This window comes from Helianthus annuus, chromosome 8, assembly GCF_002127325.2.
Source record: "Helianthus annuus cultivar XRQ/B chromosome 8, HanXRQr2.0-SUNRISE, whole genome shotgun sequence".
Taxonomy (NCBI): Eukaryota; Viridiplantae; Streptophyta; class Magnoliopsida; order Asterales; family Asteraceae; genus Helianthus; species Helianthus annuus.
In genome coordinates, this window is record NC_035440.2 from 104,501,339 (window position 1) to 104,528,950 (window position 27,612).

Sequence of the window (27,612 nt, forward strand, 5' to 3'; positions counted from 1 at the left end):
TGTCACATCACTGTTCACGTGATGTGACAGCTCTCCTCCGACCCTTCGCATTCTCGGCCATTTTCTCTCGATCCCTCGCGATTCTTGTAAGTTTTCATCTCAAATCTTGTACTTCTTTGATCTACACACACTTTCTCATCGATTTCACTCACAAATCTCAACTTTTCACCATGAAATCCGTGGATTTGGGCTGTTCTAGGATGATGTCATCATGGGTTCTCATGAACACCAAAGTGTGACCTCATTCCACCAAGAACAACGCAGATCTAAAGGATTTCTACAATGTTTAAACACTTATTTCACCTAAATCTAAACATTTTCAACTAGATTCAAACCTTCTTTAAACTTTCTCAACTTTTCACTCAAAACCGATAGAATCTGAGCTTGTTCAGGCCTTCTACTCATCCTCTAGTGAAGTGCCGGTCTGAGAACGGATTACTATCAAAGAGATGACCGACTTAACGGGTTGAACATGAAGTTCCGTCAAGAACAGTTACCTGATCGGACGGGGTGATTCTCATCCGATCGGATGACTTGGACTTGATGGGGTTTCCGTTGTTTAGCACGTTGTCACACCATCTCGGTTAAACCGCAAACTTTCTAAACTTAACAAATTTTACAAGTTCTCAAACGAGCAGGCTATCGAACGAATCGTCGTCCGATCGGATCGCCATCCGATCGGACGACGATCCGATCAGTGACTTGTGATATTTTCCAACACTTAACCCAGTTTTGCAAAACTCCAAAAATATCAGTTTCCAACGAATAGTCATCCGATCGGATGACCATCCGATCGAATGACTATCCTACCAGGAGACTTGGATCCTTGAAACATCTCACTCGAGCGGATCGCCATCCGAGCGAATGGCCCTCCGCCCGGATTACCTGATGGGTAGAGATATTTCTCTCTTTTTAAAATGCTACAACGAAAACTTCAAAGTTCATACACAAACACATCCATCCCAAACGGACAACCCTCTGAATGAATGGCCATCCGTCCGGATGACCATCCGCCCGGAAGGTCATCCGATGGGATTACCCTTAGTCACTTACTCCACCGACACGCTATTTCACGCACTGTTCATCACTTATGCTACCGTTATCTGATCAGGCTAATCTCCCTAGTGCTCCCTTCAATCCAAGCTTGTGTTTATTTATTTAAACACGAACTGTGAGTATACTCGAACGCTTTTTGGTTTACGCACTTTTGGGTGTTATGGAACCTCTTGGACAATCTGTTTCGCTCAGTGCCTCACCCCGATGTTTCCGCCATCGGTTGGGGTGTGACAGATTGGTATCAGAGCCATAACTATAGGGAATTAGGCGAGGCTCGACCTAGTCCGGGTCGATGTCTTAGAAACGAACTAGTCTATAGTCTAAGTACCAACAGACCGCCTTGTGCAAACCTAGTAGGGGATCCACGCAAGCATATTTCTGCTATTTTCTCGAACTCATCTTTGCATGAACACCGCATATTACAGCTTTGCGCAAACCAGCCTTTCCTAAGGCTGGAACACTATCACTTTGTCTTTCCTAAGGCAAGCACAACACGCACTATTTTCGAAAACGAACGAGTGATTGGATCGAGATTAGGTGTGAAGACCGCAAACTCTCGATTAGATCGCTTGTTCGACGCGCTTTTTTACTATAAACACGAGAATTTGCGTCAAATCAGGAGGGAAATCCATACTTCAACGCAAATCTCCCTCTCCATCTCGTGATTCCATCACACAAACAGGAATGCAGTCGTTAAGTTAGGGGTGAGACCCGAACCTTGATGGCTTGTTCTGTTCTTTATTCTGGTTTTATAAAACTCTCACCAAAGTCTCGATGGATTTCAATTACTCGAGTTATGCAAATAACCGAAAGGATGCGTGCCATTCACTGTATGTCGGTGAGAGAGAGCACAGTCTATTAGGCCAAAGCGTGTACTCGAAGTCCTTGAGAATAGTCGAATCACTTGGGTATTGAGACATGCTTCGACAGAACCCGAGACAATCTACTTTTGATTTCAAACTCGCAATCGCTGATTTTATGTGTTTATGTGTTTCGATTCTGAGCTTGTAACCACTGGTTCTTCGATTTTATGTGTTTTATGTGGTTTTACATGTTTATGTGTTTCGGTTTTTGGAAATTTATATGCTTTTCGCTGTTCACTTTGATCAATACGCACAACTCGCACTGCACATTTATCTCAAAACGTTAACAAATCGCATGCTATGTTACTCGTTTACGCTATGATACTCGCTGTATACTCGCTACTCACACTCGCTACTCTCGAACGCGCTCGCGAACATGATTGATAGGTGAATACGTGCAATATATGTAGGTGAATACATGCAAAATATAGTGTAATATGTGGTTTCGGTATACTTATATGCTTCTGTGCTTACGTGCTTAAGTGTACTATGTGCTTATGTGCCTACGTGATTATGTGCCTAAGTGATTGATGTGTTCCTGAGCTTTATTTAGTAGTAGTGTGTTGTGAGGTGAGATTCGATTGTATAGTGTCTGAATCCTGTGACGATGTCTATTGCAGACAATGTCGTCATTCGGATCACACACTTCCCGCGCTACTCGCAGAAATCACGCTGACAAGCGTATCGCTTCTCTAGTCGCAAAGCAGATGGCTAAGGTCATTCCGCAAATTGTCAGCGAGCTTAATGAAAATGCTAGCAAGTCCTCTGAGGAATCTAGGACCGACTCCAAAGGGTACTTTCAGCTTCAAGCAGTTTAAGGCCTGTGGCCCCAAAGACTTCACAGGCGAAGACGGACCAAACGCTATGTTTCAATGGTTCGACTCAGTTGAAGTCACGTTACGCCAAAGCGGATGTCCCGGTCACCTACGCACTGTCAACGCAACTGGCGTTTTCCAGTCCAAGGCTCTGGACTGATTGACGGCCGAAAGGAACAGGCGTGGGAACGACGCAGCCTATGGGCTTACTTGGGATGAGTTGAAGGAACTTATGATGAAAGAATTATGCCCTCCCCATGAGCTCCAGAAGCTGGAGAACGAATTTTGGAACATCAAGCAAGATGGTGGCGACAACGCCGGTCTAACTGCCCGCTTCAAGCAGTTGAGTATCATTTGTCCCAGCCAGATGGCAACACCTAAGATGACCATCAAGAAATATATCTGTGCTTTACCGGACTGTGTTCCTGATTTCGTGCAAGCCGCGAAGACAAAAACCATTGAAGAGACTTATCTACTCGCTGCCGAGATTAATGACAAGCGAGTTTTGGCTGGTTACTTTAAGAATACCACCAAAAGTCTCCGTAAAGCCACCACTTCTCCCACCGCTGAAACCGTCGCACCACAAGCTTCCAAGTCTTCACGCCTCAAACGCAAGAACAACAACAGCAACAAGAATTGTGCAGTCACCGCCGCACCACTGAACGCAGTACCTGCCCAACCGCAACCCCAGAACCGCCAAGTAGCGGCACCAGTGACCAATGCACCGCCAGCTAAGCGTGCATATACTGGTCCACACCCACTGTGCCCTACCTGTACTTATCATCATCCTGTTGGGATCGCGTGTCGATTTTGTGTTCATTGCAACATGTACGACCACTATACTGCCAACTGTGGTACTGGTCCCCGCCAAGCTCAAGCACAAGTTCAAGCTCCTGCACTGCCAGCTCCTCTTCCTGCTCCCCAGGGCCAACAAGCAGCTCCTGCTCCCGCTGCTCACGAAAGAGCCTGCTTTGCATGTGGTGATCCCAACCACTTTGCAAATGTCTGCCCAAACAGAGTGGTGAAGCAAGAGCCACAGCAGCAACATCAACAGCAGCAGCCTCAACAGCAGCAGCAGCAGCCAGCAGCTCGCGGACGTGCATTCAACATCAACGCTCGCCAGGCGCAAGCAAACAACAATGTGGTTAATGGTACGTTTCTTGTCAACGGTATCTATGCTTCGTGTTTATTTGATACTGGAGCCGATAACTGTTTTGTATCGTTAGAATTCGAAAAGCTCCTAAAACATAAACGCGCTAACCTCCCTTTGACGTTCGACGTAGAAGTTGCCACTGGAAGAACCGTCACTGTTAATTTTGTTCTCCGTGATTGTACGCTTGAACTCAACAATCACTTCCTCCCTATCGACCTTATCCCGATGCAGCTTGGTAGTTTTGATATCATAGTAGGCATGGATTTTCTTCGAGAAAATCGTGCTGAAGTCCTTTGTTTCGATAAAATGATTCGTTTCTCGCTCGCTAATGATGATCAACTTTGTGTCTATGGCGAAGTCTCATCAAAGGATCTCAAACTTATGTCGTGTAACCAAGCCAGCAAGTATCTCCAAAAGGAATAGATAGCTTTCTTGGCACACATCATAGTAGCGGAGGAAAAGGAAAAGAAGGCAATGGATAAGGTGCTTGTGGTTCATGATTTTCCTTCTGTGTTTCCTGATGATTTACCTGGTTTACCCCCAAGTCGTGATATTGATTTTCGTATCGACCTCATTCCTAGAGCAAATCCTGTTGCTAAAGCTCCTTATCGCCTCGCTCCATCCGAAATGCGCGAACTCTCGAGTCAACTCCAGGAATTGCTTGACAAAGACTTTACTCTCCCTAACACCTCTCCTTGGGGGCACCTATCCTTTTCGTCAAAAAGAAGGACGGATCATTCCGGATGTGCATCGATTATAGGGAATTGAATAAGCTGACTATCAAGAATCGCTATCCCTGCCTCGAATCGATGATTTGTTTGATCAATTGCAAGGTGCTACATGTTTCTCAAAGATCGATCTACGCTCAGGCTGTCACCAGTTACGAATCTAGGAAGAAGATATACCTAAAACCGCTTTCCGAACTCGATACGGCCATTATGAATTCGTCGTAATGCCCTTTGGTTTAACCAACGCACCCGTGGTTTTCATGGATTTGATGAATCACGTGTGTAAACCATTTCTCGACCGCTTCGTCATCGTGTTTATCAATGATCTCCTTATCTATTCGAAATTGAAAGCCGAACACGCGCAACATCTACGTTTGGTTCTCGAACTCCAAGGGAATCGACTCTACGCCAAGTTCTCCAAGTGTGAATTTTGGCTATAGGAGGTTCAATTCCTCGATCACATCGTCAATAGTCAAGGTATTCACGTCAACCCCACGAAGATCGAAGCTGTTAAGAGTTGGGTTACACCAAAATCACCATCCGAAGTTCGTTCGTTCCTCGGATTGGCGGGCTATTTCTGTCGATTCATCGCTGATTTCTTAAAAATTGTTGTTCCGCTTACTTCTCTCATGCATAAAGACAAGTCTTTTGTTTGGGGAACCGAACAAGAGCAAGCCTTTCAAACTCTGAAGCATATGCTCTGCAATGCTCCTATCCTCGCACTACCCGACGGAAACGATGATTTCGTAGTCTATTGTGATGCCTCGAACCTTGGTCTCGGTTGTGTTCTCATGCAACGGGACAAGGTCATCGCGTACGCTTCTCGACAGCTCAAGATCCACGAGAATAATTATACAACCCACGATCTCGAGCTTGGTGCAGTTGTTTTTGCGTTGAAGATTTGGTAACACTACCTTTACGGTACCAAGTGTACGGTCTTCACAGACCATAAGAGCGTACAACATATCTTGAACCAAAAGGAACTGAATATGCACCAACGCCGATGGGTTGAACTTCTTAACGATTACGACTGTGAGATTCGCTACCACCCTGGCAAAGCAAATGTCGTTGCCGATGCTCTAAGTCGACGAAGCTATCTGCATAGCGTTCGTAATACTCACGCCCAGCACGACCTCGAAGTACTAATTCGTGACGCTCAGCACGCCTGCTTCATTGAGAATACCTTGCGAGAGGAGATGAAGATGTGTGGTGCTGAATCTCAACTCGTCACCAAATCGAACAGTATCTACAACTATCTAGATCACATCTGGATTCCAAGTCGCAATAACCTTAGGGATATACTGTTGGCTGAAGCGCACAAGTTTCGATATTCCATACATCCTGGTGCTGACAAGATGTACCATGACCTCCGTCTACGGTACTGGTGACCTGGAATGAAGAAGGATATCATTGTCTATGTTTCGAAGTGCCTGACTTGTTCGAAAGTCAAGGCTGAACAACAAAGACCCTCTGGCTTACTAGTGCAACCCGAGATCCCTATGTGTAAGTGGGAGAGTATAGCCATGGACTTCATAACGAAACTTCCCCGCACGCCATCAGGTCACGATAGCATCTGGGTTATCATTGACCGACTTACTAAATCTGCTCATTTTCTGCCGATACGAGAAGACTTCAAGGTAGAACGATTAGCACGGATCTACACCGACGAAATTATCTGTCGACACGGGATGCCTCGTGATATCATCTCTGACCGTTTCCATCCCCAAACCGACGGTCAGATTGAACGCACGATATGTACTCTTGAAGACATGCTTTGCTCGTGTGTCATAGATTTCGGTGGTAATTGGGACGCGCACTTACCCTTGGTCGAATTCTCGTACAATAACAGCTATCATTCTAGCATTCAAATGGCACCATTTGAGGCATTGTATGGAAGAAAATGTTGATCGCCTATTGTATGGCACGAGATCGGAGATGCGCAAATTACCGGTCCTGAGCTGCTGCAAGAAACGTCTGACAAGATCCTCCAAATTCGAGACAATCTGCTGAAAGCTCGAAGTCGTCAGAAAAGTTATGCCGATAGACGCCGCAAGCCCCTTGAATTTGACATTGGCGATCACGTAATCCTAAAGGTTTCACCATGGAAGGGGGTGATCAGATTCGGCAAGAAAGGAAAGCTCGCGCCTCGATATGTTGGACCCTTTAAAATTCTGGAAAGAATTGGGAAGGTGGCCTACAGACTCGAACTACAGGAGTAACTTAGCAACGTCCACCCGACTTTCCATGTTTCGAACCTCAAAAAGTGTCTGGCCGAGCAGAATTTACATGTACCACTTGAGGATCTACAAGTGGACGAAACATTACACTTCATGGAAAAGCCAGTCGAGATCATGGATCGAGAAACCAAGAAGCTCCGACGCTCACGCATTCCCATAGTGAAGGTTCGCTGGGAAGGCAAGCGCGGCGCCGAGTTCACCTGGGAACTCGAAAGTGACATGAAGGCTAAGTATCCACAGCTATTCGTTATGCCTACGCCTTAATTTCGGGACGAAATTCCCTAAAGTAGGGGAGGCTATAACAACCCGGCTTTTGAAGTCAAAGTACAAGTCAAAGTCAAAGGAAGAAAAGACCGCTAATTAGATCTGTTATTCCTTGCTTAATTATTACTTGTACTCTCGAATCTCGCTAATCGATGCTTTAGTTTACGTTGTTTTAGTTGTATTATGTGAAGTAACAATGCAATAAACGCTATTAAACGCTAACCTACTTAACGCTAATCTCATCGCAATCGCATCGCAACTTGAATCGCAGTTCTGGATATTGTTCTACGTGTGTGTGCTATTATGTGTTACTTGTGCATGTTTATTATATGTTTTGAGGTGACTAATCGCAAACTCTATCGCAACGCAATCTCATCACGAACTAGAAACGCAAGGTTACTTATGTTGTTGTATGTTAGTTATGTTATTTGTGTAACTATTATTTAAAACTATCACATCGCTTATTCGACACTCGCTTAAATGCATCGCAACGCTCAATGCACGAAAAGAAAAGTCAGAAACCAACTCGCCAAAGCCTTTCGATCGAATGACCCGTCGATGACCATCCGATCGGATGGCCATCCATCGAACGGCCATCCGACCCACTAACCCACATCGCCTTTCTCCTCCTTCCCCTATAAATACCCACCTGTCACATCACTGTTCACGTGATGTGACAGCTCTCCTCCGACCCTTCGCATTCTCGGCCATTTTCTCTCGATCCCTCGCGATTCTTGTAAGTTTTCATCTCAAATCTTGTACTTCTTTGATCTGCACACACTTTCTCATCGATTTCACTCACAAATCTCAACTTTTCACCATGAAATCTGTGGATTTGGGCTGTTCTAGGATGATGTCATCATGGCTTCTCATGAACACCAAAGTGTGACCTCATTCCACCAAGAACAACTCAGATCTAAAGGATTTCTACAATGTTTAAACACTAATTTCACCTAAATCTAAACATTTTCAACTAGATTCAAACCTTCTTCAAACTTTCTCAACATTTCACTCAAAACCGATAGAATCTGAGCTTGTTCAGGCCTTCTACTCATCCTCTAGTGAAGTGCCGGTCTGATAACGGATTACTATCAAAGAGATGACCGACTTAACGGGTTGAACATGAAGTTCCATCAAGAACAGTTAACAGATCGGACGGGGTGATTCCCATCCGATCGGATGACTTGGACTTGATGGGGTTTTCGTTGTTTAGCATGTTGTCACACCATCTTGGTTAAACCGCAAACTTTCTAAACTTAACAAATTTTACAAGTTCTCAAACGAGCAGGCTATCGGACGAATCGCCGTCTGATCGGATTGCCATCCGATTGAACGACGATCCGATCAGTGACTTGTGATATTTTCCAACACTGAACCCAATTTTGCAAAACTCCAAAACTATCAGTTTCCAACGAATAGTCATCCGATTGGATGACCATCTGATCGAATGACTATCTATCATGGCCCCCGACCCGGTTTTACCCGTTTCAGGAGCCGCGGGACAGAAACCCGTGGTATTGTTTATTTTGGCAGCGGAAATTTTAACAGGATCTTTTAAAACTTGAAAATGCCCAATTTATTTTATTTCATAATTTGGGACAAAACCCGTAATTTACAATAAAGGGAATTTCACGAGGAAATCCTTAATTTTACAAAACATGTTTATTTGTTTTATTGAGCCACTACTTCAAACTTGTTTGTGCTCCGTAATACTTTTCCTCGATTCACAGTAAGTCACTGATGTGTCCGCGACTACACATATTTTTACAATGAAATTACACACGATTTGGTTTTAAATTTATAAAAGTGATTATTACTTTTACATCAAAACACACACGAAAGAGGCAAGTGTACCCCGTCATATATGTAGTAAAGTATCGGTAAGAACCAAGTATCGATCCAAGGAAATGGGCGGAGAAATAATACTAGACCTTTGTCACTAAACTACTGGTAAAAACATAAGTTGTTTGATTTTAATTAAACTAAAGTAAGCATAAACAAATACTTATAAAACATGGTAGAAAATAGATAAATAGCCTTGCTTAATACACAACCAAAGTATATCAACTAAGTCGGTTTTGGCACTAGAAGCATTCGGTCAATTTTCCATTTTAAGACAATTAGTATCCCTTTCGGGAATCCTAACATGACAATCATTCGGAAAGTTAAAACGATAAACACACTTTAACCACCTAAAATTGTTCTTTAACGTGCAATTGATAAATGTCTATGAAAATCTCTTAAAAATAAGTTAGTCATCCGTTAGTAGTTTTCTAACATCACTTAAACAAGGAAAGCGACACCGATAAACACAATGCAACCACTGAGACAAGCATAAACTAGATTAAATCACAACCGAGTTCATTTTACAAATCTTGCACATAAATTCACCAAGATAGCAATTTTGGCCTAAACTACTAAGCTAACAAATCATGGCAAGAATTCATAGCAACACCATTTAACCCGTTAAGGTCCTTACGTGACGGAAAGCTTTCTTGATTAACAATAATTACATTTTATTAAACCACTAACCATTTCTAGTATCATGGTGCCCACATTTTAACCAAGCTAAACTAGTTAACCAAGTTTAAAGTTTACTAATACATGATTAATTAAGCTTCATTTTTCAACTATCTTAACTAACCATGTACCAATCATCCAACACAATTACTTATAATCAAGAAATCAATATCAATAACAAGGTTGCAAACTAATCATCAAAGATTAACATAGAAAATACTTCCAAATGGCATTATCTATATATACAAAAACCAACTTAGGGTATGTTTAAACATCACGTCCCTCTCCGTGATCTATCAAAGCAACTCACACCGGTTGGAATTTAAAGGCAATCGGTTGGAATTTTAAAGTGCCATTTCAGAAAACGAAAGAAAATGGAAAACCACAATGACGTGGCGACCTTTTGAAACGACATGTATTATGGATATGATATTTCCTATTATGCCTTTGCCAGCGTTTAACATTAAGTCATACCATCATCTTTTTAAATATTATAATTTTTTTAATTAAAAGTAACCCACCATATTCTAATATCTTAAATTACAAAACTATATAACTAAGGGATAACTAACCGTTGCGTAAAAAAACACACCGTAACAGAACAATGACATCTCGACCGGTTGAATTGATAAAATGATTTTATCTATACATACAAAAACCAACAAAACGTCACCCTTCACGCCTCCCTGAAGAAATTGTGTCACAAAAAGCAAAGGTTGTGTCGATTAAATGAAAAAGATCACGAACGGGTGTTGATCTTTACAAACCGTTGTAATGGTTCATGAAAGTATTATTGAACAATATAAAAGGGAGCGCTTCCCTTTCACTTCATCCATCCTAAATTATCCAAATTTCACACAAACAGTTTACGTTCACAATTCTCTCATTTACACCAGAATTGCTATCAATATGGTTGTTGTATAAACAAAATTTTAGTAAACGGTAAACCTTAAATCGAAATTATGCCCATTCGGCGATTTGTAACATTATTTTTTGGTATCCAGAGAGTCACAACGTCATCTCTTCCTCTCGGGCAAGTCGTAACCACCGCCTCTTCATCTCCGGTGATTCGTAACTACCGCCTCTTCATCTCCGGTAATTCGTAACTGCCGTCTCTTCATCTCCGGTGATTCAAGCAAAAATCATTGTGCAAACCCTTCCAACAATTCATAACCGTTGCCACTTCATCTATGGCGAGTCGTAACCGCACACCACAAATCTACTAACTCCACAATCTGGTCACCGGCTCCGTGACGCGGTTACTTTCTCATTGAAATATCACCAGAATCGTTGTCAGATCAAGCACCAACAATTTCGATGCAGATTTCGTTGAAATCGATCCTTCAAGAGACCGGGTCGTTTCGGGGGGCTAGAATTTGAAAAGAATAAAACCTACCCATCCAATCTTTGGTTTTGAAATATAGGGAAGAGTTGTCATGGTTGGAAAGATGTCTGTGTTTTCCTATTGGTGGGTTGGTTTTGTATTGCAGTAACTTTATTACGTGAAGAGGCAAATGAGGGTTTATTGAACAGTGGCGAGTTCTCATTAAAGGGTTGCAAATGGCTCGCATATTGGTCGGCGACATATCTTTTAGTGGGTTGGGCTCACATACTTCAAATTGTATGTTTATATCATTTGTTTTTTCATTTAATTTTTACCACATAATGATATTGCTGCATAAATATGTGACTAAGCATATGTATATGTGATTAGATGCAGAATTGAATAATAGAAAAGTAAAATGGGTACTGAATAGTAGTTGATAAAATATACCCACAACTTACAAATGAATGAAACGTTTCCGATTATCGGATATATTTTGGATCATTAAAAACGAAAACGTTTTGTAAATACATACATATCAAGAATTTTCGCATCTAATATAAAAAAACGTTCACAATCAACGTCCCGCCGCAACGCGCGGGTCAGCGTCAACTTGTTACAAACAAAGATTAACATACTAATGGCTATAATCAAGCAAGGGAATGTTGTGTTTTTGCCCAAAGGCTACAATAATACATAATAATCAATCTTAATGCTTGAAACATAACAAAATTATGGAAAGACTTAAGAATTCAAACCATAAACAAGCATAAGAATGAGAATCCGGATAGTAATCGAGCTAAACGAGACAATGTGGCTTGAATCCGGGTGAAAGCTAACGCCTCCGGAGCCTGAAAATCGCCTGAATTGCTCTCCAAAATTCCAGAGTTACGAACAGAATGCTACTGTCTGTTTTTTATAACATTTTGCGATCGCACGGTCATGCCAATAAAGTGCACGACCGTTCACTTTTAAATTACGTTGCACCATACTTTTGTGACATCAGCACAGTTGACTGGTCTTCGAGGTCGCACGAACGTTCCTTGGGACGCACGCCCGTTCACTTCCGGAATCATGTTGCACGGACGACTGCACTGGAGGTGCAGTTTCGGTCTTTGGCTGAACATCGGATCCGCACGGGGTGCAATAGGACGCACGCCCGTTCGTTACCGGAATATGCTTGCACGGACTGCTGCATCCTCATTCACTTCCAGACTGGGTTGCATTTGTCGGAGATGCACGGTCGTGCATCAGGTCGCACGACCGTTCAATTTGCCCAGCTCAGAATTCTAACAGAATGTCCGCAGCTTTGTCGTTTCATCCGGAAAGTCCTCGTTTTCACTATCATCTTGTCTGGTATGCTATTTTAGGCCTGTAAACAAAAGTATACATGATTAAGTAACCGAATGACGGTTTTACGGCCGAAAACGCATAAAATGGAGATAAAATGGGGGACTAAAATATGTGTAAATTAGCGAATATCAAATCTCCCCACACTTGAACCTTGCTTGTCCTCAAGCAAGCTAAACTAAAATGCAATAAAAGATAGAATCAAACAAGAACGATAATTTACACACTATTTATTGAAATAACTACAAATGGTTAGCCGGTTTTTCGAAAGACAACATCAAATGAATCAAACCAAACAAGCATATGCAAATATATGTAGATAACCAAAAAGCTATGACTCACTTTCAATTAACTTAACATGTCAATTTTCACACAACTCACAATGTTCACACACACTCGGTTTTATTTATGAAACATACATAAAATGTGTATGTGCAAACACTCAATGCCTCGTCAATGAAATGTGTAATATCATAAGCTTGTCATAAGATCTCGTCTCCACCAACTAACATGCGAAAAAGTGTAAATCAAGAGGTCTTTACGGGGTGTAACGTTAGGCTTGGGCGAAGGGTATGGAAATGGATATTTAAAGTGGCGAAATGGTTAAAACTCGGTAGTTACATTTAACAAGCGCAATACATCAAAACTATACATACAAACGCCTTAAAAAGGCGACTTATGCGACAACGAGCTCATAAACAAGATTTCATCATTTTATCATTCAAAATTGCTCGAATTTCGTCTGCTTCACCCTATTTTAGGGTGTTTTATTTTCTGTTTTTTTTAATCTAATGGATTTATACAATGAATAATAAACTATAATAAGCGCAAGTTAAACGATTACTTTGACCGAGTTTCAACACTAAAAGGTTTAAAACATAAAAAGGCTAAATATGGCTAAGTGGGCGATAATATTGGGTAGACAAAGGTAAACGGGAAGGCTCGACATGGTTAATCCTAAAGAGTAATGTAAGGTTTACGGGAAACATAACACAAAGAACAAGGCTAACACAAAGTGGTAATCTAGGTGCCTCTATCACTTCTACACAATTCCGCAAGTTCATGGTCTTAACAAGCATTTTAGTGACAAGTTCTAAATTACACATGACATCCGGCTCACTCCTACTCCGAAATGAACAAATATATAACAATATCAAGGCTCAAATATGCTCACGTAACGGAAGGAATGGGTAAAAGTGTGAAAAATATCATGCAAGTCTTTCTTTGTTTGTCACGCTTTCCGGTTTTCTTTTTCAAAGTTTATTTTGCTTGTGGAGTTTTTATCAAGTCCGAAGCTTTCTAAAACACAACCAACCGGTTTATTACTAAAAATATGTACAAGGTACTGATATTTTTGAATGAATTTTTCTGAATTTTCTGATTTTTTTTTCAAAGGACAAACAAAGTTAAAAAAGTTAACCCCCTCCCCACACTTGAACTTCGCATTGTCCTCAATGCGAAACCTGAAATATAGAGAAAAAGGATAATAGTACTCCCCTCAAGATGATTTCTGATGAAACGAGACTTCCAAGCTGTATTCCGTGGTGTGCTCCGATCCAAGATATGCTCGCCAAAATCTACAAGTGTGTCACAAGGCACAGCAAAACAAAATAGAAGCATAGGGAATATAAACTCAAACAAACCATAATGTACATAAATATAAGTACTAAGTATCCAAACATAGACAAAACAAACTAACTGAAGTGTCTGGAAATAAAAATACATAACAGAGGGTGTTTGAAACAGTAATCAAAATGAACACCCGAAAAATAAAGTACTAAATCATGATAACCACCAACAAACGACTCCAACAACTACTCGTCGTCATCACCAGCATCATCTCTCGTGAAGGACGGGCCCGCATCTCCATAACCAGGTGGGTTCCAGGGTGGGAACTGTGGAGGATGCTGAAAGTAGTCGGGATAAGCATGATGCATCTCCCCGAACAGGTATGAGAACCCAGCTTGCACTCCCTGGTACAAGCTGACCTGGTTTGCCCTGATCTGATCCTGAGTAGCCCTAATCTGGTCAATATAAACCCCATGCTGCTTCTGTCTAACCTGCATTTGTTGGAACTGCTGGTAGAACTCAGGGTAAGAGGGGATGCCCTCGGTCCACTCCGGGTGGTGGTAGCCATGATGTTGCGGTGAATGTGGTGGCTGGTGTGGTGGTGTCTGTGGCTGGTGCTGCTCGTGCTGCTCCTCCATGTCTATATCCTCATCCTCTGCTGGAAGTGGGGGCAACGGGTCCCAGACCTCGTTGTTGAGCCCCCTCAACCTATCCCCATGATCCGTTTCTACGATAACCCCCATCGCCTTCAACGAACGGATGTCAACAAATACGCCCTCAGTCACCATCGTGAGACCCTCAACTACCTCGTCCGTCATCAACCCCATGCCATATGCGATCTGAGTCACACACTGACCCCCATGAATCTGACTGTTGGGGGTGCGACCAGAACTATTCATGAAATACTCAGCCATCCGTGCAGCGAAGTTTATATGTGCCCCCTCCGCTAGCGCATATAGAAAAAGAAGATCCGATGTTGGACAGTTGCCTAAACAGTCCATGCGGCCGCAGATGGTGTGGCTGAATATATGGTGTATCACTCGATGCAAAGGTCTTTCAATCGTGAGGCTTTAGACATCCTCAGGTCGTAAGGGTCTCCAACCGCAATTTGTGCCCAAAAGTGACCACGATCAATTTTGTTGGGGAAGGTGAACTCATCTGAGAAGAACTCGGAATCCATATCCTCGTCAGTGTAGATTCTAAGTCTTCGCCCCAACCTTCCCACTGTCCAATTATGCCAACGACCGCCCAGTCTGAAATTTACCCTCTTTTTGTGGCGGAAGTTGGGGACTTTATGCGCTTTAGGCTTCACGTACGAATAGGTGGCGAAAAACTCAATCGTAAGCTCTAGATAAATTGGGCGGTTGATATTGACTAGACGCGCAAGTGGGACCGTCAACATGTTTTCTAGACGGTCACACTGATTTAGTTCAGCCATGACATCCCAATCAAGCCTCCTAGGGACACCAAACTGCCCTCGCCTTCTCCATAAGGCGTCACTTTTTGGGATACAAAGAGCCTCTCTCTCATCATTGGGGTTAAACTACAAGAAGGGATGATCCATCTGCATGAGAAATATCGTTAGAATAGAGGGAACAGGAAAAATTTCACTCAAAAACAGCAGAACGCACAATTATGAAGATTTTGTTATGCTGATGTGGGAAAATGACACGGGCGTGCGACCTGGCGCACGACCGTGCGTCACCGAGAACGAGCAATACTGGCCGGCAGATGTCGAAACTGCACGGCGTGCGGTCTGTCGCACAACCGTGCATCACCGAGCCAACAGCGATCAATCGTGAACATCAGGAATCGCACGGACTGTGCCAACGGGGGAACGACCGTGCGACGCCGATTCTGCAGATTTCGGACCCCTGAACTATGAACAGCCTGATTTTTGCAAAATTTCAACAAGTTATGGGCCAACAGGGGTCGGAATCTCAACCGGGTGTTCACGAGATACAAGATTCTTGCAAGGGCTAGGGTTTCGATTTGTTTATGAAGAGAACCCTAGAGAATCCTTGAAGAATCGAACTAATCTAGCCTAGAACACAAATGGAACAGAAAATCGGAGAGGAAAAACATACCATGCGAAAGATCTGTGAAACCGTGCGAGAAGATGGTGCGATTTTGGGTGAATATCGTTCTGGAACGGCTGCAACAGTTTAGGGTTCGCGAAAATGAAAGTGAGGCTGCAGATGAGGGTATTTATACAGCCAAATAACCAAACTGCCCTTGATCTTTCGCACGGGCGTGCGACAGAACGCACGGTCGTGCGTCGCTGAACACTTGTCACTCTGGCACGTCGATCTTGGAACTGCATCGGGGGTGCGACTCGAGGTGCCGGCCTAGCCGCAAACGCATGGTCGTGCGACCCACGGAACGGGCGTGCCACAGCTGCAGATGTGTCTGTTTACTGCAGAATGCAGTTTCAGCAGCCGTTTTCGCCGTTTTTCACCATTTTTACCATCCGCAACATGTTTTAACAATTTTCCCATGTAGACCCTTCACTCGGCACGTACAAAAACTGTACAAACTAACGGAAACTACCAAACACTCCTAAATTACACTAAAACTAGAAAAACACATAAAAAGACGATACTACCCCTAAAGCGCTTTTGACGCACTTGCTACATTTTTGATCCGCGAGTCAGTAACGTAGACTCTCTCCTCCCTACACTTATGATGTGCGCGGGGTTTGGAGCTCGGTGACCTCCACCGCCGACTCTATCGGCCCGGCAACGTACAACTTCAACCGGTGACCATTCACCTTGAAAATAACGCCATCTGCGTTCTCTATTGCAACAGTACCATACGGAAATACCTCTTTAACTATGTATGGTCCTGTCCAACGTGAATGAAGCTTCCCTGGAAATAAGCGCAACCGCGAGTTGTAAAGAAGAACAAGATCGCCCGCTTGGAATTCTTTGTGGTCCTTCAAGCGTTTATCATGCAATCTCTTCATGCGCTCTTTGTACAACACGGAGCTTTCATAAGCGTGTTGTCGCAGCTCTTCTAATTCATGAATCTGGAGAAACCGGGCTTCACCTTCGGCTTTTAAGTCCAGATTTGCAGTTTTTAGAGCCCACATCGCTTTATGCTCCAACTCCACCGGTAAATGGCATGCATTTCCGTAAACAAGCCTAAAGGGAGTAGTCCCAATAGGCGTCTTGTAAGTCGTACGGAAAGCCCAAAGCGCCTCATCAAGCTTATCCGACCAATCCTTGCAGTTTGCACCTACCGACCGCTCAAGGATTCTCTTCAGCCCCCGGTTTGTGACTTCCACATACCCACTGGTCTGTGGATGATAGGGCGTGGATAAACGGTGATGCACACCGTAACGGGACAAAGCTCTCTCGAGCTGAGTATTGCAAAAATGTGTCCCTCTGTCACTGATAAGCGCTTTCAGAGCGCCAAACCGGGCAAATAAGCTTTTCAGAAATCTCACGACCACCCTGGCATCATTGGTGGGTAAGGCCTGTGCCTCCGCCCACTTTGATACATAGTCAACTGCGACCAGGATGTACTTATTACCTCGTGAGGGGGGAAATGGTCCCATGAAGTCTATCCCCCAGATATCAAAGACTTCACAAACTTGAATCCAGTTCTGAGGCATTTCATCACGTGCGGATATGTTTGCTGCCCTCTGGTAGGCATCGCACGCTCTAACCCAACTCTGCGCATCACGAAATATAGTCGGCCAATAAAACCCGGAATCCAACACCTTCTTGGCGGTAAAGTTGGCTCCATGGTGGCCTTCGGTAGGTCCCTCGTGACAATGGCGCAGAATATCTGTCGCCTCTTTCCCAAAAACACATCTCCTGATCACCTGATCAGCACCAACCCGAAACAAGTAAGGGTCATCCCAAATGTAGTACTTGACATCCGAAAAGAATTTCCTCTTTTGCTGGTGAGTCAACCCTTTAACCAGAATCCCGCAAGAAAGGTAGTTCGCAAAGTCGGCGAACCATGGCGACTCATCGCATATCTCAACACTCATCAAAGACTCGTGTGGGAAGTTGTTACTTATGGAATCCCAACGCGCGTCCACGTTGTCTCCATGCTCTAACCGAGATAGATGGTCAGCCGCTACATTCAACGCGCCCTTTTTATCTTGAATTTCAATATCGAACTCCTGCAGCAACAAGATCCACCTGATCAGACGTGGTTTAGCGTCCTGTTTGCTGAAGAGATATCTGATGGCTGCGTGATCAGTATACACAACGGTTTTCGAAAGCACCAAGTACGATCTAAATTTGTCAAATGCGAAAACGACCGGAAAGAGCTCTTTTTCTGTCGTGGTATAATGCTCCTGAGCGTCGTGAAGAGTCTTGCTCGCATAATAGATCGGGTGAAAGTGCTTTTCTCTCTTTTGTCCAAGAACGACCCCTATAGCGTAATCACTCGCGTCGCACATAATTTCAAACGTCAGACTCCAGTCTGGTGCACTAAAATAGGGGCCTCAATCAACTTTTTCTTGAGAAGGTCAAAGGCTCTCAAGCAATCATCTCCAAATATGAACGGAGCGTCTTTCTCCAACAAACGGGTCATGGGCCTAGCGATCTTTGAAAAATCCTTGATAAATCGCCTATAGAACCCCGCATGACCAAGAAAGCTCCGTATCGCTCTCACAGAGGTGGGAGGCAGAAGTCGCGAAATAATGTCAACTTTAGCTGGATCGACCTCCATACCAGCATGAGAAATCTTATGTCCCAGAACTATGCCCTCTTTCACCATAAAGTGGCACTTTTCCCAATTCAGCACCAGATTCGTCTCCTCGCACCTTTTCAACATTTTCTTCAAATTTTCAAGACAATGATCGAAGGAATCTCCAAACACCGAAAAGTCATCCATGAAAAGCTCCATAGAATCCTCGATCATATCATGAAAAATTGTAACCATGCACCTCTGGAAGGTCGCCGGTGCATTACACAACCCAAAAGGCATCCGCCGGTAGGCGAATGTGCCGAAGGGGCATGTAAAGGTAGTCTTCTCCTGATCCTCAGGAGCAACAGGAATTTGGAAGTATCCAGAGAACCCGTCCAACAAACAGTAATACAACTTCCCCGACAGACGTTCCAACATCTGGTCGATGAATGGAAGTGGGAAGTGATCCTTACGAGTAGCATCGTTGAGTTTACGGTAATCAACGCAAACTCGCCACCCAGTGACGGTACGGGTAGGAATTAGCTCATTCCTATCATTTGAAACTACAGTCATACCACCTTTCTTAGGTACAACCTGCACCAGACTCACCCACACAGAGTCGGAAATAGGGTAAATCATCCCGGCATCCAACAACTTAATCACTTCTTCTTCACCACGTCTTGCATATTCGGATTTAAATGCCTCTGATGCTGTGCACAGGGTTTGTATTCGTCTTCCATAAGAATGTTGTGAGTACAAAAAGAAGGATTGATGCCCTTGATATCCATGATTTTCCATGCAATGGATCTCTTATGAAGTCTCAGAACCTCGAGAAGCTGATTTTTCTCATCCTTTTCCAATGATGCCGAAATTATGACCGGTAAGCGACGCTCCTCGTCCAGAAATGCATACTCGAGATGTGGTGGGAGTTCTTTCAACTCCAAAGGCGTCCGATCTTCAACCGAAGGTTTTGCTTTCTCTTCTTTTACATGGCCAATTTCTAGAAACCTCTCCGGACTCTGGGAACCATCGTCAGCAATCTGATAGACTGGCTACTCGAAATCGTGGCCCTCCTGCGTAATGCGAATCAGGTCCCCACACGACAGACGTATGTCCGAATCAATCTCGTCAACAGTGCCTTGAAAATGAGAGCACACACATGCGTCGACAATGTCGACATAGTAAAGCCTGTCATCGTGACTTTGCGGATGCAGCATTGATCTTTTGATATCAAATGTCACGTGCTCGTCATTTACTCGGAGCGTGATTTGGCCAGCTGCCACATCAACAATCGTCCTCGCTGTATTGAGGAACGGGCGTCCAAGTATTAAAGGCAATCTTGAATCTTCGTCCATGTCAAGGATAACAAAATCCACAGGGAAAACAAATTTATCGATTTTTACAAGCATGTTTTCCACAAATCCACGCGGATACTTTATTGAGCGGTCTGCTAACCGAATGCTCATTCTAGTGGGTGACGGCTCACCCAGATCCAGCTTAGTAAAAACCTTATATGGCATAAGGTTGATACTCGCTCCCAATTCAGCCAATGCATGGCTAACAAACATGTTTCCAATCAAACACGGGAGCGTAAAACTACCCGGATCTCCCATTTTCGTGGGCAGACGGTTTTGCAGAACGGCGGAACAAGTTTCATTCATCACCACACATGATATATCCTCGAGCTTCTGTTTATTCGAGAGGATATCCTTTAGGAATTTTGCATACTTTGGCATCTGGGCCAAGGCTTCAACAAACGGTATATTAATGTGTAGTTGCTTAAACAACTCAAGCAACTTACCGTATTGCTCTTCATTCTTCTGTTTCTTCAGCCTACCTGGATAAGGTACTGGTGGAGTGTAATCTTTGACCGGCTCTTGGACTTGTGCTGTACTTGCTGGGCGCAGCCTGGCTTGCACCTCGTCCGGTGTGTCAGTCGGGACCGCTCTAGTGATCGGTGATGAGTCCGATATGACGGGTCCGGTAGTCTTTCCACTCCTGGTCATGACGCATTCACATGCCCGCCTGGGTTTGGTTCTGTATTACCCGAAAGACCGCCTGGGGACCTTTTAGACATCATCTGCGTCAGCTGACCAACCTGATTCTCGATATTCTGAATCGAGGCTTTCTGACTCCTCATTTCTCCCTCGTTAGCTAGAAAACGATCTTCACTTTGTTGGTATCGTTTTTCGAAGCTAGTAAGAAGCTGAGCCATCATATCCTCCAGCTTGGAACTAGACTGAGGGGCCTGCTGCTGGGAGCTACTCCCAGTGCCCTGATTCTGATACGAATATGGACGCTGCTGGTAAGGTTGGTTGTATTGCTGGAACTGCTGACCCTGTTGTGGCGCTGGAGCACGCTGAGTGAACCCCAAAGGGTTTTGATTACCTGTATTCGCTCGTCACCCAAACTTTGGGTGGTTTCTCCAACCGGGATTATAGGTGTTGCTGTAGGGATTGTTCTGCGGCCTCACCTGATTACCCATGAAATCTACTTCTTCGTGGCCCTCATACACGACTCCCTGAAAGCATGCACCAGGCTCATGTGACACTCCACACTGGTCACATCCCGAACCAGCTTGTGCAATCATCTGGGACTTATCGAATTTCGCTGCAAGAGTCGAGATTTGTGCAGTAATGGTCGTGTAGTCATCTACCGCGTGTGCCCCTGCGCGAGATGATGATGATGATGCTGCCCGGCCTCTATCTCCTTCCCGACGCGAGCTGGATTTCAACGCAGCTTTTTCTATGATATCATACGCTCCAGTCGGCGTCTTAGTTCCTAGATCGCCTCCTGCGTTCACGTCTAATCGCTTCTGTGTGTGGTAACTGAGCCCCTGATAGAACGTCAAAACCAGCTGTCTCTTGGAGAAGCCATGATGTGGAACATCAATTAACAGATCTTTAAATCTCTCCCAGGCCGCGTGCAACGACTCTCCCTCGTCCTGGCGAAAGGAAACAATCCGGCTCCCTAGCTTGTTTGTTTTCTCAGGCGGAAAATATTTCTGCATAAACTGCTCTGCCAACTGATTCCAGGTCCTGATGGACCCGGCTGGAAGTGACATAAGCCAAGCTCTAGCTTTGTCACGCAACGAGAAAGGAAACAACCTCAACCGAATTGCATCCTCCGAAACACCTGTAATCCTAAATGTCGAACAAATAGCAAGAAAAGCAGCGATATGCCTCCCAGGATCCTCATGCTCACGCCCGTCAAACAGTACCGAGTTCTGCACCATATTAATAATACTAGATTAATTTCAAAAGTAGGTGCATCTATAGTAGGCTGAAGGATACTCGGCTCCAGGCATGCCCTTCCGGGCTGATTCGTTTCATTCAAAGGTCGATCATCGTCCGCCATAACGACTCTTTCCTCGTCCCCTGAGCTTTCGTCTTCAGAAATTATCACCGGCTCATCAATTGCTTTTGCAATGCGTTGTGCAATGACAAGTGACCTTTCTCGCAGCCTCTTACTTCTCCTAAGATTATGCGCTGGTTCGTCAGTCGGGTCAGCAACAGCGGGTGCGGGAGTTGAGGACATCAACCTGCAAACGAAAATTTGACACAATGAATATTTTATTAATATAATAATGCTATTTTTTTTTTGCTGAAAAGAAACAGAATATTATTTTAAATGGGCTGAAAAATTTATAAAAATCCGAAAATGGGCCCGAAATTTTATAAAAATTAAAGCAATGAAAATAATCGAATTGGCTAGCGTAAAAACGATTTTTAAGAGCCGAAAACTCAACGAATAAATGAATAAATAAATCCGGATTAGAACAACTAAATGGAACAAAAATTTACAAGTGTACAAAATAATCTAGAAAACGAATAAAATGAATTAAAATCAAGAAATATTAACAAATAAATAAACAAATAAATAATCAAGAAAATATTCACAAATACTAACAAGTATATACACCAATAAAACAATGACTCGGGTTGTTCCTAAAGCTCGCCAATTCCCCGGCAACGGCGCCAAAAACTTGACGAGTGCGCGACTACACATATTTTTACAATGAAATTACACACGATTTGGTTTTAAATTTATAAAAGTGATTATTATTTTTACATCAAAACACACACGAAAGAGGCAAGTGTACCCCGTCATATATGTAGTAAAGTATCGGTAAGAACCAAGTATCGATCCAAGGAAATGGGCGGGGAAATAATACTAGACCTTTGTCACTAAACTACCGGTAAAAACATAAGTTGTTTGATTTTAATTAAACTAAAGTAAGCATAAACAAATACTTATAAAACATGGTAGAAAATAGATAAATAGCCTTGCTTAATACACAACCAAAGTATATCAACTAAGTCGGTTTTGGCACTAGAAGCATTCGGTCAATTTTCCATTTTAAGACAATTAGTATCCCTTTCGGGAATCCTAACATGACAATCATTCGGAAAGTTAAAACGATAAACACACTTTAACCACCTAAAATTGTTCTTTAACGTGCAATTGATAAATGTCTATGAAAATCTCTTAAAAATAAGTTAGTCATCCGTTAGGAGTTTTCTAACCTCACTTAAACAAGGAAAGCGACACCGATAAACACAATTCAACCACCGAGACAAGCATAAACTAGATTAAATCACAACCAACTTCATTTTATAAATCTTGCACATAAATTCACCAAGATAGCAATTTTGGCCTAAACTATAATTAAGCTAACAAATCATGGCAAGAATTCATAACAACACTATTTAACCCGTTAAGGTCCTTACGTGACGGCAAGCTTTCTTGATTAACAATAATTACATTTTATTAAACCACTAACCATTTCTAGTATCATGGTGCCCACATTTTAACCAAGCTAAACTAGTTAACCAAGTTTAAAGTTTACTAATACATGATTAATTAAGCTTCATTTTTCAACTATCTTAACTAACCAAGTACCAATCATCCAACACAATTACTTATAATCAAGAAATCAATATCAATAACAAGGTTGCTGTGACACCTGTGTCACCGCGACCATCAAACAAATACCAAGCTGATGAAATATTGTATTTCATACTTGGGATCTTGTATAAATATGTGTATGTTTTGCACATATCAATTATTGTTCCATTTCAAACTCTACATTGCTTCCTAGAGCATTATACGCAAACTGGTGCGTAAACGTACTCAGTTTAATGTGACAAATACTCCGGAACATCAACATATACTCAACATACCTTGAATAACCTTTACATAACTTAGAAATAAGTTTTGAAGGCTTTGGTATAGCAAAAACAAGTTAATTCGCTTACAGGGACTAAACTTGACAAACTGCGAAAGTATGCCAATTTGAACTGTAACGAACATTCCGGAACATGTCCATAAGTTAAACATACCCTAAATATCCTCTACGTAGCTTAGAAATAGGCTTTGAAGTGTTTGGTATGCTAAAACAAACTTTTGGATCATTCAGGGACTAAAAGTGTCAAAAAGTGCACAAGTTTGCACTTTCGCGCATAACTTACGTTCTGAATACATCCGGACATCCAAAAATTTATGTAAGCATCCTTATATTATGCCTTAGTGTTTGGCATGAGAAAAATCCATTCGTCGCGTCATTTGGATCGTTTTTCGCGCTTATGCGCATTCCGTCGTAATTAAGCGAACATCGCGTTCGTACGACCAAACGAACCAACATCCGGAACATTTTTGAGCATGTTTCATGTCCACAATGTTTAGGCATCATTTTAGGGCCTTAAAGTTGACTTTACGGGCCTTAGAAGTGTCAGAAATGGCTTAAATACGCAACAGGGACCAAAACTGTCATTTTTCAAAGTATATGCAGATCAGACGGGCTCAGGCGGCCCGCCTGAGTTTTTGCATATCCTGACGCGGGCCGCGTGGGACTATCAGACAGATTCAATGTATGCATTTAATGCAGTTGGCCTTTCGTTCGATCAAGGGGCGATGCCCTTTCACCCAATCAAGAGCCAAGGGGCATTTTCTGACTTACCACAACATTTCGACAAGTATACGCACAAGATCGCGGCACGATATTCGATAAACGATCCTAACGGTTCCACTTTTCCTATAAATACCCCCCCCTTTGTTCCAAAAACCCACACAATCTGATCTTAAGGCTCTAAGTTGGAACCATTGTTTCATACCTGAGCTATTTGATCTAGATTAGCACTCGGGGACCCTCCGTAAGTCTTCTTTCGCTCTTTTATTCGCTTTTCGAGTCCGAAAGTCAACGTTTTGTTGACTTTCTGCATTGACCAGCTTATGGTCGATGCGAAGTTCATGGAACTTCATAACGTGAGCGTGATCACGATGGTTATAGTCCGTAGTGACTATACCTACTGATCACCACGTTATCTAGGCTCAGTGACGAGTCGTAGTTTCGGCCAAAATGTGCATTCTTGCATATTTTGTAACCAAACTACTCGTGGGCATCAAAGTCGTTTGTTTTGATGTCAAACCTGTTTTCAAACTTAGTTAAGCATGTTCTAACATGCTTAGCTCGTCACTTTTAGTTTAGTGCTTATATAGGGTCGTAAGGTAAGCGATCTAAACCATCGCTTATACTTTCGAACCCGACCCATTTGGTCGATCATTAGGATCCGACCAAACACTTTAGGTGGCCATAGTTGTAACCTTCCGGGGTTATACCTAGTGGTCACGATGTTAGGCGTTCCAGACGCGTTCTACGCAAACGACGCGTAAGGTAGCATAAGCTACCTAAACGGGTCGTGATGGACCGTAAGCACTTAGGTTAAGTTTCATTTTAGTATGTAGGCTTTGTTACACCATATTACACGAGCCTCCATACTCGTTTGGTTTTCGAACCCGCGTACTGTCTGATCCTTCCGATTTGGTCCGGTATATTAACATAAGCTACCTATTAGGTGCCGTTGGTATTCCGTGATCTTTAGCATTATCTGGTTATTATACAAGGAACTCAAAGCAATCTCAGGTGAGTACATTGAACCCCTCTTTTACTGTTTTCCAAACTGTTTTGGGGTGAAACACATGTGCCTACTTGCTACTTTTATGCATTCCGGTTTTCACATCATATACTACTATGTTCGATAGTACATATATAGTACATGATTTCATTGTGTTTATGCTACGTACGCCCATTGTGTGCATACGTAGTACATTGTTTCACATTGCATTACTGTTGCATATGCTCATCCAGCATATGAACACATTACACTACATTTTGAACCGTTGTACTCTACAATACATTTCATGCTACGTACGCCCATTGTGTGCATACGTAGTACATTGTTTCACATTGCATATATGTTGCATATGCTCATCCAGCATATGAACACAGTATACTACATTTTGAACCGTTGTACTCTACAATACATTTCATGCTACGTACGCCCATTGTGTGCATACGTAGTACATTGTTTCACATTGCATGTCTGTTGCATATGCTCATCCAGCATATGAACACATTACACTACATTTTGAACCGTTGTAACCATTTGACTATGTGAACCGTCTTACCCCTTTGATTTCATGAACCGTCTGTAACCATTGAACCGTGTAAACCAGTTGTATCCGTTGACATGGATTACATTTGACAATAGACATTTGACTATACATGAACATTTCTACCGTTGTTAAACATTTCATCTTGATGGTTTGGTTTGAGTAAGTGATTTAAGTAACGAGGCATGTGTAATATGATACAAGCATGGTGGATACGCCGCTGGTACTTCCTATATATAAGTGTTTGTATGGTATTACATATCGTAGCGTTATTTGAATCATTTCAATTTGAGACATAGAACCTTTTATACAAATAACACGCTTTTCACAAGACATTGATTTACAAACAACAGATCTTATACAAACTCTTTTTACATGGTCATTCAGTTAACCAGGCATTGTTCTCTTATTTATACATATCATTTGATCTTACCGTTTTTCAAATGATTTACAAGACAAAGCAAAATACGAGGTTCATGACTAAACATTTTCTCCAACTCAAGTCATGAATTCCGTTTTCACAAAACCAATGTATCTCACAGGCATTTTTATGCTGACGTACCTATTTTCACATGTGTTTTCAGGAGATGATGCATAGGACTTATCAAGACATACTTAGGCGGACCTGTGCCTTAATGACTTAAAACGAGACAAGAACTAGTTAATTCATGTTATGTACACTTTGATTATTGTTCAGACAATGTAAACTTTCATGTTTGATTTATAAAACGAAACTTCATTTACCATGGATTTGAAACAATTGATTCTGTTACAACACTCCCCGACGTTTCCGCCACGTTTTGTATGTTCTACGTGGTCGGGGTGTGACAGAAAAGATGGTATCAGAGCCAATGGTTATAGGGAATTAGGTTATTAGTAATGCTTTGACCTAGTCTATAACCTTCCTAGGACCCTAACGCGAGTTTACTTGCGTTTAGTCATAAAACAATACCGTCACCTATCCTTAGGCGACGACCACAACAAGAACATAAATTTCAAAACCGCCTTGAAAACTAATCATCTGTTCTAGGATGATTGATTACTAGGTTCTGAACCCTCTATTGTAAGGTTTTGAACCTTTTGTTATAAGGTTTTGAACCCCTTTGAATTTTCAAAACTCTCGTCAAAAGTTTTGGGTCCTAAATAGTGTGAACACGTGCGAACTGGAAGAGTGAATGCCTGTACCCTGGGTTTTCTGTCTAAGGTTAGAGTGTTCGTACAAATCCACATAATCGTACCAGTCACTCTTACCTGGGAACTCTTGGGGTGAGTGTCCACTTATAGGTGAGCATGTCTTCGCGATACACTATGAGGATCTATTTGCTTTGATTCAGCCTTGGTGTTGTTTGTTTGCTTCATGATTCAAATAAATGGCCATCAACCGTGATTGTGGTCGGTGATTGTAACATCCTATTCTTACCCAATACCATTTTATTTGTTTCCTTTCATGTTTTCCTCTTTTAGAATGCCTCCTCGACGCGAACACCAGATAGCAACTGCCGAGCTGGCAGAAATTATTGCGCAGCAGATGGCTGCTCAGTTCCCAAATCTCTTTGCTCAATGGAACCAAGCCAACAACAACAATGGTACATGCAATTTCAAGAACTTTAACTCGGCTAAACCACTCAAGTTTA